The following is a 15,715-nucleotide window of genomic DNA, read 5'->3' on the forward strand; positions in this document are numbered from 1 at the left end:
CTCTGATGAGTGACTGCAACTCAGGGACTCTCAAAGACCTGTTGACCTTTCCTTAGAACTGCTCTGTGGTCCCAATCTTCCTCCTTTTTCTCTCTCCTGACTTAATAAGACCTGCAGGGCAATCTGATAGCAGCCCAAGCCTTTCCTGGTTTCCTCCTCAATTTCCTCAAAGGCGTTTACCCTAATCAATTGCTTGCTTTTGTCTCTGCCTCTTGAAGGGTCTGAACTAAAACAGAAGTCAATTAGTAATACTACATAGTAAGTTAATCAAAAGATAACAGTATATACATTTTTCTTGGAATATGCATGTAAATATCAGAAGAAGTAGCTATGAGAAGCAGTGATGAAGGGGCATACATTTTAAAGTCTTTAGCACTAACTGACTTTTTAATATATGTAAGTAACTGTTTTTAAGTAAACTGTTTTAAAAAGTGAAAGACCACTCCCATAAACATAGGTTGCTTTAGATTATTGAGGGAAACCAAAGTAATCTGTACTTTTAGCAGGTGATCAGCCTAACCAGCGGTTCTCAACCTGTGGGTCGCGACCCCTTTGGGGGTCGAACGACCCTTTCACCGGGGTCGCCTAAGTCCATCGGAAAACATATATAATTACATATTGTTTTTGTGATTTGTCACTATGCTTTAATTATGTTTAATTTGTAACAATGAAATTGGGGGTCACCATGACATGAGGAATTGTATTATAGGGTCGTGACATTAGGAAGGTTTAGAACCACTGGGCCCTAAAGATGACTCCTTTCATTTTCTTTTCGGCTATCAGTGGCAATTAATTAAACTCCTTGAAGGCAGCGCCACCTAGAGGTAGCAAAATGATCTGCCACCTAAGGGCCCACTGGGATGAAAGCACCATTGACAACGTCCTTGAGTTGCTGTTTTTATGCTTAATATCCCTGAAAGGATAATTTTTAGAGGTGTTATTGTTTCCCCCTTCTTCTCCTCCACATTTCGGGTAGACAAGCCCTCTTGCCTGCAGATTTTTGCAAATGCCACCAAAAGTGGGATAAATCCTCAAAAAATTCACTAGAACTTACAACAAAATCCAGGACAGTACCTTTTCACACTTGTAAAACATGTTTTAGCCCTGGCTGGTTTGGCTCAGTGGACAGAGCATTGGCCTGCAGACTGGAGGGCACATGCCACGGTTGTGGATCCCCAGTAGGGGGTATACAGGAGGCAGCCCATCAATGATTTTTTCATCATTGATGTTTCTCTCTCTCCCTCTCCCTTCCTCTCTGAAATCTATATATATATATATATAATGTTTTTATAGGACAGTTTATTAAAACATCATATTTTAGTATCTAAAAACAATATTAACACCATCCACCATCTTCATGATAAAGACGTTTCCTCCGGCTGTGCTGAAGTCTCTATGAAAAACCTACTTCATTCTAAATCCTTCAGTTTTTTCACGGAAAATGTAGTGCAAAATTCTAGTTAAATTCGTAGATTAAAACATAAACTTACCATCATTTCCCCTCATAATTTCTCTAAAATGGCAATGAAGGAATCTTTAAAAAGTATAAAGTGATAGGATTAAAATAGAAAAGACTACAGCAGAGAAGAGAATACAGAAAGCAGATGGATGCGGGGTAAGTAACTCAGTGGACAGAGACAGCTGAGACCTAAACCCCCAGAGGAGTAAGCCAAAAAGAAGCAAACTGGCATTTGCATCTGACTTTCGAGTAAATTAAAACAAGCAAAACATATGCTGTCCTAAAAGATTTAAGATATAAGGTATCCTCAGAACCAAAAAGAAGGTGCTATTTCATAAAAGGAACGTTTTTAAAACAAAAGGAGAAATCTTGGAAATTAAATATAATATTACAGATTTTAGAAATGTAATAAAAGACGGAGGAGATAAAGCTAAGAAATTTCACAGAAATTAAAATGAAGAGACAGATTTTAAAAAGGAGAAAGAAAACAGGAGAACCAAAGAATTCTAGAAAATGGAGAGGAAGAAAATTAACAAAGAACTATTACCAAAAAAATGTCCCTATTCATTTAATCGTGATGTCATTTGTTCACTTTTAGAGAGTGCCTACTGTGTGCCAGATTCTAGTCTAGGTGGTGAAAATTCTGTAGTGAACAATAAATCAGTAAAATTCCTGATCTCCTGGAGTTTATTCAGAAACAAATGTTATAACTTTTTAGATGGAAAGAGTCCTCTGAATATCATGTGCAATAAATGGAAAAGATTGACAATAAGGCATATAATCATAAATTTTCAGAACACCAGGATGATGAAAAGCACCTAAAATCTTTCAGAAAGATGAAATAGTTTATATACAAAAGATAGGAATGAAAAACATGGGCTTCTCAACATTCACACAGGAAGTGAGAAAATAATGGAATAATGTCTTCACGATTCCAGGGGAAATTATTTTCTACCTGGAATTAAATTTTCAGACATTCCAATTTTTCAAAAACTTTACCGATCATCTATCCTTTCTTGGGAAGCTACTAGAGAGGTTCTACACACAATGGAAAGTAAACTAAAAAAGATCTAGATCGCCCTGGCCAGTGTGCTCAGTAGTTCGAGTTTTGGCCTGCACACCCAGGGGTCTCAGGTTCGATTCCAGGTCAAGGGCACATGCCTGGGTTGCAGGTTGGATCCCCACCCTAGTCAGGGCATGTGTGGGAGGCAATTAATGTGTGTGTCTCTCTCTTATATTGATGTTTCTCTCTCCCCTTTCCCACCCTCCCTTCCCCTCTCTCTAAAAACCAATGGAAAAAACATCCTCAGGTAAGAATTAATAAGAAAATTTAAAAATAATCTAGGATCTAGGGAATAGGGAATCCAATACAGGGAGACAAAGACAATTCCACGACAGGAGTTGGGCCTCAGACCTAGACAGCAACCAATCCCATTTGGAACTGAAGGTCAGAGAGCCTCAGGGAGTCGCTGTTTGCAGAAGGAGTGAGAGCAGGAGAGACGGGGCTAAGGGAGAGCACATGTCTTACCTGATACATGTGTATAACTTCAGATAATATTTACCCTACTATTGAGAGCTATAAACTAATAAAGGACCGGTGAATTAAAAAAAGAATAAGCTAAAAAAAGGCAATTATTAATGCAGGGGGAAATTGTATAGGAAAGGAAATATAATCATAGTACACTATATGGCTGACTTGTGAATAATACTTACACAGTCATAATAATGTAAACTCTGAATATTTCCTTAGTTAAAAAGGATTGTGGGGTTCCAGGCCAAGATGGCAATGTGGGGAGATCTTGAACTCACCTCCTTGGGGGGACACTCTGAATCTACAGCTCTATATGGGTCAATTTCCTCTAAAAAGGATCGTATAACTGTATTGGAAGGATAGAGGCTGGAAGACTGTGCAAGTTTAGAGAGGAGCTATTGGGAGTGTAAGATGGCCAATTTGTAGGAAGTAATTAGGAATATGTAAAATTAGAGAGAGAGAAAAAGTAATAAGAACATGTTATTTAGAACTGATGACACATGCATGCATTATATTCTCTCTAAGCAATCACTAAATTTGTATTTAGTAATTTAAATACCCAAAGAGCTTGTTGAAACAAGTAAATGTTTCTTCTGGTGAAAAGATTCCTGTTTTTCATAATAAGCCTTGTTAAAATCTGAGCACATGCATTTCTCTGATAAAAAATTTTAATGAATTTATAAAAAGGCAGATGGTTAAAAATTAATGTGACTTAGTACAGTTGTCAAACAGCATATAATAGAATATAAAAATAATTGCTCAATAAATCTATTTAATTTGAAAAATAAAAAGAAGTGGACTACTCTGGCTAGTTCAGGCATTCCTGGAATGTGAGGGAAGAGTAAGGGAATAAGTCATCTATGCTGGTCTGCTGGGGCTGACCAGCAGACCCTGAGTGATGGATGAATGATTACTCTGACACGCGTTTCTGTGAAAGAGAGGGCTAAGGGACTGCCTGGCTAAAGGAACCAGACAGCCTCGGTCACCTGCCTCCTTAGGCTTTTATTGTAACAACAGTTTAAACTAAAATTAACTATTAAATACTATCAGCAGGGTAAGTATCCTTGAGAAAGCACGTGTATCTGTAGTGTCTTTTAAACAAGAACGTTTTGAAGTCTAAACATAAAGATTCCAGTAAAACACCCAGGGACTCAGACTTGTTTGGAAAAGTCAAGGCAGGGTCTGTCACCTTTGGCAAGGTCCCTCTAGAAGCTCCCAACCTTTCAGAGATTCCTCCTTATAGACTTTCCAACCAAGTCCTGTGCTTCCCCACATTGGTCCATGACCATGGAACAAAATGAAATCAGAAAGGCCTAATGCTGTTTAGGCCATGGTTACTGCAGCAAGTCACTAAGTAGGCATAAGGCTCTGCTCTGCCTTCTGTTCATTTCTAATTTTCAGGGCAGTCGTGTTTGTAAAGGAACTCTGAGTCATTTGGCAGCACCATTAGTACTCATAGTCTCCTTTCTCCCTAAAAGGGAAGTAGTATAACATTCCCAGTGTCAAAAAAAAAAGTGGATGGAAACAATGTTAAATATTTGTAGAATATTTTAAAAGGAGAATAAAACTGGAAAAAGAAAAACAGAGAGCAAGAGAGAGTGATATATATAGAGAGAAAGGGAGAAAGAGAGTGCATCAAACAGAAATTTATAACACAACAATTTTTGTTATATTATCAAATAAACTATGTGCAAAATACTCTTTGAAGTCCCATCTGGGATGGATTTAATATCAGGCCAGAAAAATAACTGTAAATTCCCTAAGCATTTAAAGTAAAAAGTATTCTTCAAATTTCTTCATTTAAATTTTGACAAAATAAGTAAAACACAAAGAAAGAGAAATAATGGAATAAACAAAAGGAAGAAATCTGTCTCCCCTCAATGATTAATAATACAACAAAGATGGGAAAAAATGCATTTTCTTATAATCTATTCTTGGTCATGTACCCAATTAATAGCGTGTTCTCTCTTTCATGTACTAAAGTCATACATAATAAATGGGTATCAAATGAAAATTTTCTTTCAGAGAATATGCAGTGTCTTCTACTGGAAAAGACGGCCTCCAGGACTCTAGACGGACTTTGTAACAAATAAGGCAAAATAGCAGCAATGATTAAGCAGCTCTCCTGCTCCTTCCTCCCTCCTCTTCCCCTTCTCCTTCTTCCTCCCCCCTCCTCCTCCTGCTCCTCCTTTTCCCTCACCTCCCTCTTTTCAAACAACCTGCTTAAACAGGGATGAACTAATAGAAATAAGAAAAATGATGAGGGAGGAAGGCATGGTGTATCTCACTGAAATAAAGAGAAATCGGTTAATTACACTACATGAGATTCTGCATCAAATTAGAATCTCAAGGAAAGGAGACCCAAATAGAAAGCATAATCAAATCAACAATATGTGGGTCAAGGGTGAACTATTTCTTTGTCTCAGACCCCTGTAAAAATTATTCTAGCTTGTGCTATTTGAAGCTATTTGGCAAAAAACAAGTAAAAAAGAAACAGACTACAGAAGTAAAGATGAAATACTTCCTCCTCCCAGTATATGGCTCTCAACAGTTCCTGCCATTGCAGGACCTTTCAAAATCTGTTTTTGTAGTGTAATGAAGTGGAAAAATTGAATTCACCAGAATGTCCTTCAAGGAGAATGCTGTATTTGTACAGAAATGCCTTGTCAAACCTGCGTGTGTTGGAACCTGAGAAATTGAGAGGGTTTGAATGAGAGTAGAATGTTCTATACAAAACAAGGGGATGGATCTTGTGGTAGTTTCTGAAAAGGAAAAAATAGAGAAATGAAGAAAAAAAGGAAATGGCGTGGTGGAAAGAGGATACGAAACCCTACAATGTGGCATCATGCTGAGATCACTATTCTTCATGCAGATCTACAAGAAAATGTCATGGCAGCCTTGAGGTTGGTGAGTAGAAAGTAATGACTGTAGAGATTTCATCTCCAAGACCTCATGGGGCTGATGAGAGATAGTCTGAAAGGAAGAGAGAAGCATGTTGTTGGACCCTCACAGAGCATGATAGTAAGGTTTTGAGCCAAGCTAAGGCAACTCTTTGAAGGACCATGTGCCCAAATAACATACAGGTAATAAGTTTTTTGTTTTATTTTGTCATTTTGTTTTTCAATTTATCCAGGCTGCTTTGAACTAAGGTGGAAAACCCAGTTTGATCTCAGATGAAATAATCATTTTAGAAGCAGGTTTGCCCCTCACTGTTCTACCAAACTGTTAGACTCCTTGTGAAGGAAAGAGAATAGACCCTAACATAGCATGAGTTGTGAGGGCCTTCAGAATTCAACATCAGTGTCACAGAGAAGTTAGGGAAACTCCTGGGTTGTGATTAGTCTGGGACAGGGGTGGGCAACCCCTGGCACGCGTGCCAAACATGGCATGCCAGTAACTTTTGCTGGCACGCGAAACCCTCTCTTATAATCTTCCATTTACAATTTTTGTGAACATTTGAATGACTTAAATGTTAAATTACAAGGAACTGGCAAGACACTTGATGTTATGTTTGGTTACATAAAGGCTTTTGAAAAGAAACTGGAAGTCTTTAAGAGGGATGTGGATGGTGAGAGATTTAAATATTTCCCAAACCTCAAGAGTCACATCAAAGACTTCCCAAAAGATGACAGAAAAGACTGTAAAAGCCTTCAAAAGCTGTTTTTAAACATCATCGAGTCAACTATTGAGCAGTTCTTCTCAAGATTTGCAAAATTCAGAGAACTGGAAGAGACAGCAAAATTCATGAGGTTTCCAGACAGCATGAAACTGGAGGAACTAAACTTACAAATGTTTTCATGGATAGACATAGCTGACTTTGGAATGCAGTTGATTGAATTTCAGAGTAGCTCAATTTGGAAGCAGAAATTTATTGACCTTAGAGTTGACTTGGAAAACATTGAAAAAAAGCAATTAGAGACAGGAGTACCAGAGAGAAGTGTCGAAAACGAACTATTGAGGACTTGGAATGCCATTCCAGAAAATTGTTTCTGTTTAAAAAACTTTGCAACAGCATTACTCTCCATGTTTTCATCCACATACGCTTGTGAATCTTTGTTCTCAGTGATGAATTTTGTTAAGTCTCGTAATAGGAGTAGCCTGACAGATGAAAGTAGTAGCTCATGCATATCTCTGAAGGTCATGAAATATAAACCTGATGTAAAATCTCTGTCCTCAGTGATGCAGCAGCAAAAGTCCCACTGATAATATCAAACGGAGTCATAAAGTTTTCTGTCAGACTATCAGTGTATATGTATACATTAAAAAATAAACGTATTTTTCATCATCATATACTGTGTTTTTGTTGCTCGAATGAATTTTATTTTTTCTTCAAGGTTCTTCACATACGTACACCTTAAGAGATATCAAGTAGGCGTAACATGTTCTCAAAAAATTAGGGTTGGCACGCAGAAGAATTTTGAGTCAGAGATTTTGCTGGTTTTGGCACGCACTCACAAAAAGGTTGCCCACCCCTGGTCTGGGGTGTTGTGAGTGGGGATTAAAGGAGGTTCAAGTTAAGAGAATGTTTCCGAGACCCAGGCTACTTCACCTCCCTAAAAAGCATTTTCTAAAGACTTAATGGTGTCAACCAATAGTCATTGGTGCTAACTGAACACCAGTTGGAATCCCCTATTTGGGGTGCAGTGAAGAAGGGAACTTTATTCAGTGCAACTCAATTATAATACAGCACAGCTATGAGGCAGCCCTAGGGCCAGGCGACCCTAGGGCCAGGCCCCTCTCCAGCTAGACAGCTCTGCTGTGCTCCTCCCTGGTCTGCTTCGTGCTGCCCTGGTCTGCTTTGCTCTACTCTAGTGTGCTCCATTCTGTGCAGTCTGCTCTGCTCCAGGGAGACATCTTCACTGTTTCAGAGACATCAGCCAGGCAGACTCTCTTTAGTCTTCACTGCAAAGGGAAAGTGTGTTCTCAGAGCCAGAGGGGAGCTGGCTTATATGGACAGAAGTCCCTGCCCCCCAGTCCCTGATTGGTTTGTCCTCATGCAAATGAAGCTTAATTGTTCCAAAAGGCACTGTCCTAATGGTTCAGAATAGAGCCACTCTGGTGGGTAGGAGCTGTACAGCTCTGATTGGATGGGGAAAGCCTCAGTCCTACTGGTTGAAATAGGATTCCAGGAACTCCTTTATAAAGGCTGGCTCATAGGACAGAGACGGTGCAGGCCGGCAGTTCAGTGCAGGCCTCTTCCTGAAGTGCAGTTTGGGTGAGAGGCCCTTGTGCAGAAAGGGCTGCTAGGCTCTGTTTTGAAAAAATTTGAGCACAGCGCGGTCAGAGTGACTCAGTGGTTGAGTGTTGACCCAGGAACCAAGAGGTCACTGGTTTGATCACAGGTCGGGACACATGCCTGGGTTGTGGGATAGGGGTGTGCAGGAGGCAGCTGATTGATGTTTCTCTCTCATCAATGTTTCTCTCTCTACATCCCTCTCTCTTTCTCTCTCTCTAAAAATCAGTAAAACCATTTTAAAAAATTGAGCCCAGTTAACCACCAGAAGCCCTTTTTTCATAGGAATCTTCTTTCTCAGGGTTCATAATGGTTTCTGTGGGGCTGGTGATCATGACAGATGTGGGAACCCTGGTCTAAGCTACATGTTACCAGTAACTAGGGACATTTTGGAAGACAGCGGGGATGGAAGAAGAGGATTCGGAGTGTTAGTAAAATATACCACTCACACAGAGAAAGGACGGTGATTAATATAAAATGGACAGGGCCCAGCATTGGGAACTGGCATGGACTCAAAGGTAGCAGTGCATTTATAATGGTTACAAAATGCTTTCCAGGTTAAAGAGGAAATTCATATGCCAACTTTGAGACTATGTACAAATGGGAATTCGAAAAGACCTCCACATATGTGCTAATATTAAAAGGATTTTTGCCATGGAAGATGCAACAAGGTGGTAGGGAACACTATTTGGAAAACAGGGCCAGTGGAAAGACATTGCTTCAATAGTAATCTGAACAAAAAATTTATTGCAAAAAATCAAGTTCAAGTACCTCCTCAACTCCCCCACGGAGGGTAAAAAGGTACCCACATAACTCACACTGCCTTGCTCACTCTGGATCCTAGTGACTGATGACACATGCATGCATTATATCCTCTCTAAGCAGTAAGTGGTGTTCCGATATACAAATCGTTCACCTAAGAACCCCCACTTCTTTCCAGATTTGATTCTTGGTTCTTGGCATATTTAGCAACTTTGCTCCCTAGTTCTGGATTCTACTCTGGCGTTCTATCCTGGCGTGAGGACATCGCTTACTATGCACAGCTCCTGGCAGAAGCAGCTCCCATTATCTCAAATGAGGACTCCACACCCTTGCTCCTGGGCCTAAGATGTAAAGAGAGGGTATCCCGGTGAAAATCAATACTATGACCTTAGAGGCCCAAAGAGCAACATTAAATAAACATAAGATATGTTTATTTTGCAAGGCATAACAGGTCTTTCTCCAAGGTTCCAGCCCTGAAAGAATAAATGTCCAAGGAACACACCCAAAACAAGAACACTAGATGCAAAAGGTCCTAGAATAGTCCCAACCTGTGCCTAGTGTAGGTACTTGAATCCTAGCCTCTTCTCATTTTTTTCTGTTCTTGAAACAGTTTCAGTATCATTTCCAAAGAGTCCCTAATATGGCAGGCCAGATGGAGAGAGAGAGAGAAAAGGAAGCTGCCTTCATAATGCGAATTATAAAAGTGCTCCATTTGAATCAGCTGAAAAGCCGTGACCTGAACATTTGCTGCTTGCCTGACAGTTTTATCATGGAGAAGACGTGAACTGCTCTGTGGCAAACTCTGACCAATGGGAGGGCTTTATTAGTGAAGTGGAAATGACAAGCATCTTGGGAGAAAGTTATGTCAGCTAGAATTGGTAATATTTAGCAAGAAGAAGGATGGACTCATGAGGCATACAATTGGCCAAGCAAGATGAAAGTACAGCAAAGACACAAAAAGTGGTAACGTTATCTGTGAAGTTCAAATGGGGCTGTTGGCTATGCAGCCGGAGGAAATTAGTGAAGACAAACTTACCCCCGTACATGAGGAAAGCAGCTGCAACAAAACAGATAAAGATGTTCCAGGGGAGGTGACAACAGCCAAGTAACGTTACCATAAAGCCACTCTCAGAGATATTCTACGGCGCTGAACGCACAGGGATAAAATGCTGGAGTGTGAGAATTAGCCAGGGCGCAGAAACAATGCTCTCTTTCTATGTCATGTTATACAATGAGAAGGTGAGCACTCGTCAAACTACCCGTGATGCTGAGGGCACCTGGGGAGGCCAAGGGAGACCTCAACCCGATAGCAGGGTCCAGGTCCTTGTGCATAAGAGAGAATTCAAGGGCGAGACAGAAAGAGACAGCAAAGCCCAGTACATTTATCAAAGTGGAAGTGTGCACTCAAGAAGTGAGAGCAGGACTCAGAGAACAAGACGTCCCTGTGGGGTCTGGGTAGAAGGTTATTATTAAGCGTGGCAAGAGGGGGTGGGGGAGGGATAGGGTGGTCCTCAGCTTCGGACGCTTGTGGAGTGACTGCTGATGTGGCTGCCCTTGTCCCTCATCTCCAGATAGTGATTTCTTTCTCTCTCTCTCTCTCTCTCTCTCTCTCTCTTGGTCCTTTTGGAACTGTCATGGCAATTCAGGAGGCGGGGTGCTTCCAAAATCATAATGTAGACTTATTATAATGATATTATAATGGCCCTGTTGATCATTTGTAGGTTAAGATGGCTGCCAAATCTGGTAGAAACCAGTTTTTGTTTGTCTTAACTGTAGAAAATTGAGAGGGGAAAGCGGGGGAGCAGGTGTTCAGCAAAAGTCGAGTCTGCAATGTCCACCCAGAATGAAAAGGGGGTGGGTTACAGCTTGAAGCCTTTGATCTCTATTCTAACTGCTCTTTGTGGTAAGTTTTTTAACAAATAAACATTTTAATTTTCAATGTGTTTAGTGTTTTAAATTATAGAGTACAAATAAATATTAATTTTAATTTTTTTTCATTTCCTTATACATTCATAACCAACAATAAGACAGTTCTTAATGTTTTGACAAAAGGTCACAGAACAATTGTAATTCTTCCCATTGACTATTAAGATTTTTTTTTAAGCCTTACCTGAGGATATGTTTTTTATTGATTTTAGGGAGAGAAACATTAATCAGTTGCCACCCATACATGCCCAGGGATTGATGCCAAAGAAGGGGTATGTGCCCTGACAGGGAATCAAACCCACAACCTTTTGGTGTACAGGAGGATGCTCCAACCAACTGAGCCACCCAGCCAGGGCTTGAATATTAAGATTTCTTTGCACAGTTTCAGCTTGCAGCCGTTTTTGTTGTTGTTGTTTTAAATATATTTTTATTGATTTCAGAGAGAAAGGGAGAGGGAGAAAGAGATAGAAACATCAATGATGAGAGAAAATCATTGATTGGCTGCCTCCTGCATGCCCCCTACTGGGGATCGAGCCTAAAACCCGGGCATGTGCCCTTGATTGGAACCAAACCTGGACCCTTCAGTCCGTGGGCTGAAGCTCTATTCACTGAGCCAAACCAGCTAGGGTGCAGAGTTGTTTTTATGGTCTCACAGTACTGTGCGAAGAGAGGACTGTTAGTTCAGAAACTTCCTTCTCAGTGAGATTGCTTTATATAGTTACTAGGTTTGAAATTGTTTTGAGTGTAGTAACTGTAAATAAGAATAAAAAAATAGATGTTAGGAAAACAAATTGGGTTGTTTTTTAACTTATTGTTTAAAGTATTACATAGGTCTCCCTTTTCCCCAATTGACTTGCCTCCCCCTCTCCCCCTCCCCCCGCGCCTCCGTCCATTGGTTGCTCTCTGATCTCCCTCCTCCCCTACCATTTGTCTCTGGATCTATTCTTGTTCATCAAATTATGTTGATCATTATATCCCACATATGAGTGAGATCATGTGATATTTATCTTTCTCCGACTGGCTTATTTCGCTTAGCATAATGCTCTCCAGTTCCATCCGTGCTGTTGCAAATAGTAAAAGTTCCTTTCTTTTTATAGTGGCATAGTATTCCATCGTGTAGATGTACCACAGTTTTCTAATCCACTCATCTGCTGATGGGCACTTAGGCTGTTTCCAAATCTTAGCTATGGTGAATTGTGCTGCTATGAACATAGGGGTGCATATATCCTTTCTGATTGGTGTTTCTAGTTTCTTGGGATATATTCCTAGAAGTGGGATCACTGGGTCAAAAGGGAGTTCCATTTTTAACTTTTTGAGGAAACTCCATACTGTTTTCCATAGTGGCTGCACCAGTCTGCATTCCCACCAGCAGTGCACGAGGGTTCCTTTTTCTCCACATCCTCTCCAGCACTTGTCATTTGTTGATTTGTTGATGATAGCCATTCTGACAGGTCTGAGATGGTACCTCATTGTCGTTTTGATTTGCATCTCTTGGATGATTCACTAATCATGTTTTCATATGTCTCTCCACCTTCTATATGTCCACTTTCAAAAAGTGACTATTTAGGTCAGTGCCCATTTTTTGATTGGATTGTTTATGTTCATTTTGTTAGGTTGTATGAGTTCCCTGTAAATTTTGGAGATTAAAACTTTATCTGAGATAGCATTGGCAAATATGTTCTCCCATGCAGTGGGCTTTCTTGTTGTTTTGTTGATGGTTTCTTTTGCTGTGCAGAGCTTTTTATTTTGATGTAGTGCCATTTGTTTAATTTTTTTCTTAGTTTCCATTGCCCCAGCAGCTGTATCAGTATAGATATCGCTATGACTTATGTCTGATATTTTGCTGCCTATGGAGTCTTCTAACATTTTTATGGTTTCCTGTCTTACATTTAAGTCCTTTAACCATTTTGAGGTTTTTTTTGTGTGTATGGTGTAAGTTGGTGATCTAGTTTTATTTTATTTTTTATTTTTTGCATATATCTGACCAATTTTCCCAACACCATTTATTGAAGAGACTGTCTTGACTCCATTGTATGCTCTTCCTCCTTTGTCAAATATTAATTGAGCATTATGGCTTGGGTCAATTTCTGGGTTCTCTGTTCTGTTCCATTGCTCTATAAGTCTGTTCTTATGCCAGTACCAGGCAGTTTTGAGAACTGTGGCTTTGTAACATAGCTTGATATCTGGTATTGAGATTCCTCCAACTTTGTTCTTCTTTCTCAGGCTTGCTGTGGCTATTCGGGGTCTTTTTTTATTTCAGTTGAATGTTTGGGGAGTTTGTTCTAAGTCTGTGAAATATGTTGTTGGTATGTTTTAACGGGGATTGCATTGAATCTGTAAATTGGTTTGGGTTTTAATAAATAAAAGTATTTTTTAATTAGAACTAATCCACGGTTTAAAATCCATGCGTGGGATCTAGTAAACTGCTCCCAGAAGGAAAACCAGAGATATGTTTTCCCCTAAACATTGCTTCAGAGCCAAAAATAAGGATGCTGATGAGCAACAGCACATTTTTATCAAGAATAGAAGCTTTCTGCTCCAAAATAAAAATTGGTTACAGCCTTATCTAAAATGAAAAACTTCCAAATTTTGAAAGCATGCTAGTGCTTTTGGGGGTGGGGGGTGCGTGGCAGGAGCTCACTACCAATCTTGGAGCATGCTTTGTTCATATTGGTCCCTTTAGTCATCTGAGCTAGCGGGAAAAATAAGAACACTGGCAAGGTCAAATCTTCCATAACTTTCCCATGGCCCTACGGCCCAATCCAAAAATGCTGGTGGGAGCATTAAGGCTGGAAACCAAATTATGTGCCCAACAAATCAAGTTCACACACCAAAATAAGCTTTACTAAGACATATGACTGGATCATCACTCTTCTTCCCACACAATTATATGGATCAAAATAATGTCCCTTCTGAGAAAAAGAAGAAAATAGAAGATAGAGGGGGAAATGCAAAAGTAGGTCTTATATATGTTACAAATATTTCTTTTGAGGGTCTCTTCATCTTAAATTGTCCTGGCAATCTAAATATGGATTTGTTTCAAGGTAATAAGGAAATTGTCATATTTATTTATTGAACAAATACTAACATGGCTTTCACCATATGCTAGGCACTGTTGTAAGCATTTTATAAATATTCTATGAAGAAATCATCTCAACAATTCTTTCAGGTATTTTCATGTACCTCATTTTTAGAAGAAACTGGGGCACAGAGAGGTTAAGTAACTTGCCCAATAGCACATAAGTAAGTAGCAAAGCTGGAATTTGAACCCAGGCGGGCTGGCGACAGAGTCTCTGCCCTTTATTGCTATGCTATGACATGTCATTGATTTTTTCCACCCAGCCATTCAGTTTGGTGTGTTTTTGTTTTTCTTTCTAGATCCTTCCCACTGATTTCTATTTGTTCTGCTGAAACTTGGAAAGCATTTATCCTCTTTACTATTTATAAGAACTTGGATCTGACTCCTAATCTGTGATTTTCATTCCACCCTGAGCAGCTCATCACAGGCAAGGAAGATGCTGCAATAATTATGCCTGTGGGCACTACAGCATTGGCAAGGACATCATTGACTTCATCTTGGACCAAATTCACAAAGTGGCAGACCAGGACACAGGCCTCCAGTACTTCTTGGTTTTCCATAGCTTTGATGGAGGAACTGGTTCTGGATTCACCTCCCTGCTGAGGGCTCTCTGTTGATTACGGCAACAAGTCCAAGCTAGAGTTCTCCACTTGCACAGCCCCTCCCCGATCTCCACAGCCGTAGTTGAGCCCTACAACTCCATCCTCACCACCCACGCCACTCTGGAGCACTCTGGTTGTGCCTTCATGGTTGACAACAAGGCCATCTACAACATTTGTCATAGAAAACTTGATATTGAGTGCCCAGACTACACTAACCTTAACCGCCTTATTATCCAGACTGTGTCCTCCATCTCTGCTTTCCTCAGGTTTGATGGAGCCCTGAGTGTTGATCTGACAGAATTCTAGACCAACCTGTCCCTGAATCCACTTCCCTCCTGCCACATATGTCATCTCTGCTGAGAAAGCACACCATGAACAGCTTACTGTAGTAGAGGCCACCAGTGTGTGCTTTGAGCCAGCCAACCAGATGGTGAAATGTACTTCACACCACAGTAGAGACATGGCTTGCCACCTGCTGTACCATGGAAACCTGGTTCCCAAAGATGTCAATGCTCCCATTGCCACCATCAAGACCAAGCGTACCATCCAGTTTGTGGACTGGTGCCCCACTGGCTTCAAAGTTGGCATTGATACCAGCCTCCCCCTGAGGTATCTGGTGGAGATCTGGACAAAATACTGTGAGCTGTGAGCGTGCTGAGCAACACCACAGCTACTGCTGAGGCCTGGACCACAAGTTTAACCTAATGTACGCCATGTGCCTTTGTCCGCGGGTACATGGGTGAGGGCATGGAGGAAGGAGAGTTGTCTGAGGCCCCTGAGGACATGGCTGCCCTTGAGAAGGATTATGAGAAGGTTGGTGTGGATTCTGTTGAAGGAGAGGGTGAGAAAGAAGAACACTAATTACCATTCTTTCAGCCCTGCAACATGTCATACTCAGAACTTCAGGTTCAACAGCTAACAGGTGTTAATGCTTTCAGGTTAAATTGTCTTCACTTTTACCTGTGATCATATCTGTCTTTTTCTTGTGTACCTATAAGATTTCCCCCTCAGATCCCAAAATAAAGGCATTGAGAAAGAAAAACAAAAACAAACAAACAAAAATATGCCATGTACCCTTTTAAGCATCATTTCCTTTGAAAAAGAAATATAAAGGGAAAGCAAA

At 40.3% G+C, this 15,715-nt stretch overlaps 1 pseudogene across 1 annotated transcript; it reads left to right on the forward strand.

The window, feature by feature from the left end:
- The first annotated feature begins 14,392 nt into the window (after positions 1-14,392).
- On the forward strand, positions 14,393-15,453 carry LOC308533803 (tubulin alpha-1A chain-like; annotated as a pseudogene). The gene has a single exon. The product of its transcript is annotated as a tubulin alpha-1A chain-like (transcript).
- Positions 15,454-15,715: the final 262 nt, after the last annotated feature.

Source organism: Myotis nattereri (assembly GCF_964212035.1).
Source record: "Myotis nattereri genome assembly, chromosome: 1".
In the NCBI taxonomy this organism is placed as follows: Eukaryota; Metazoa; Chordata; class Mammalia; order Chiroptera; family Vespertilionidae; genus Myotis; species Myotis nattereri.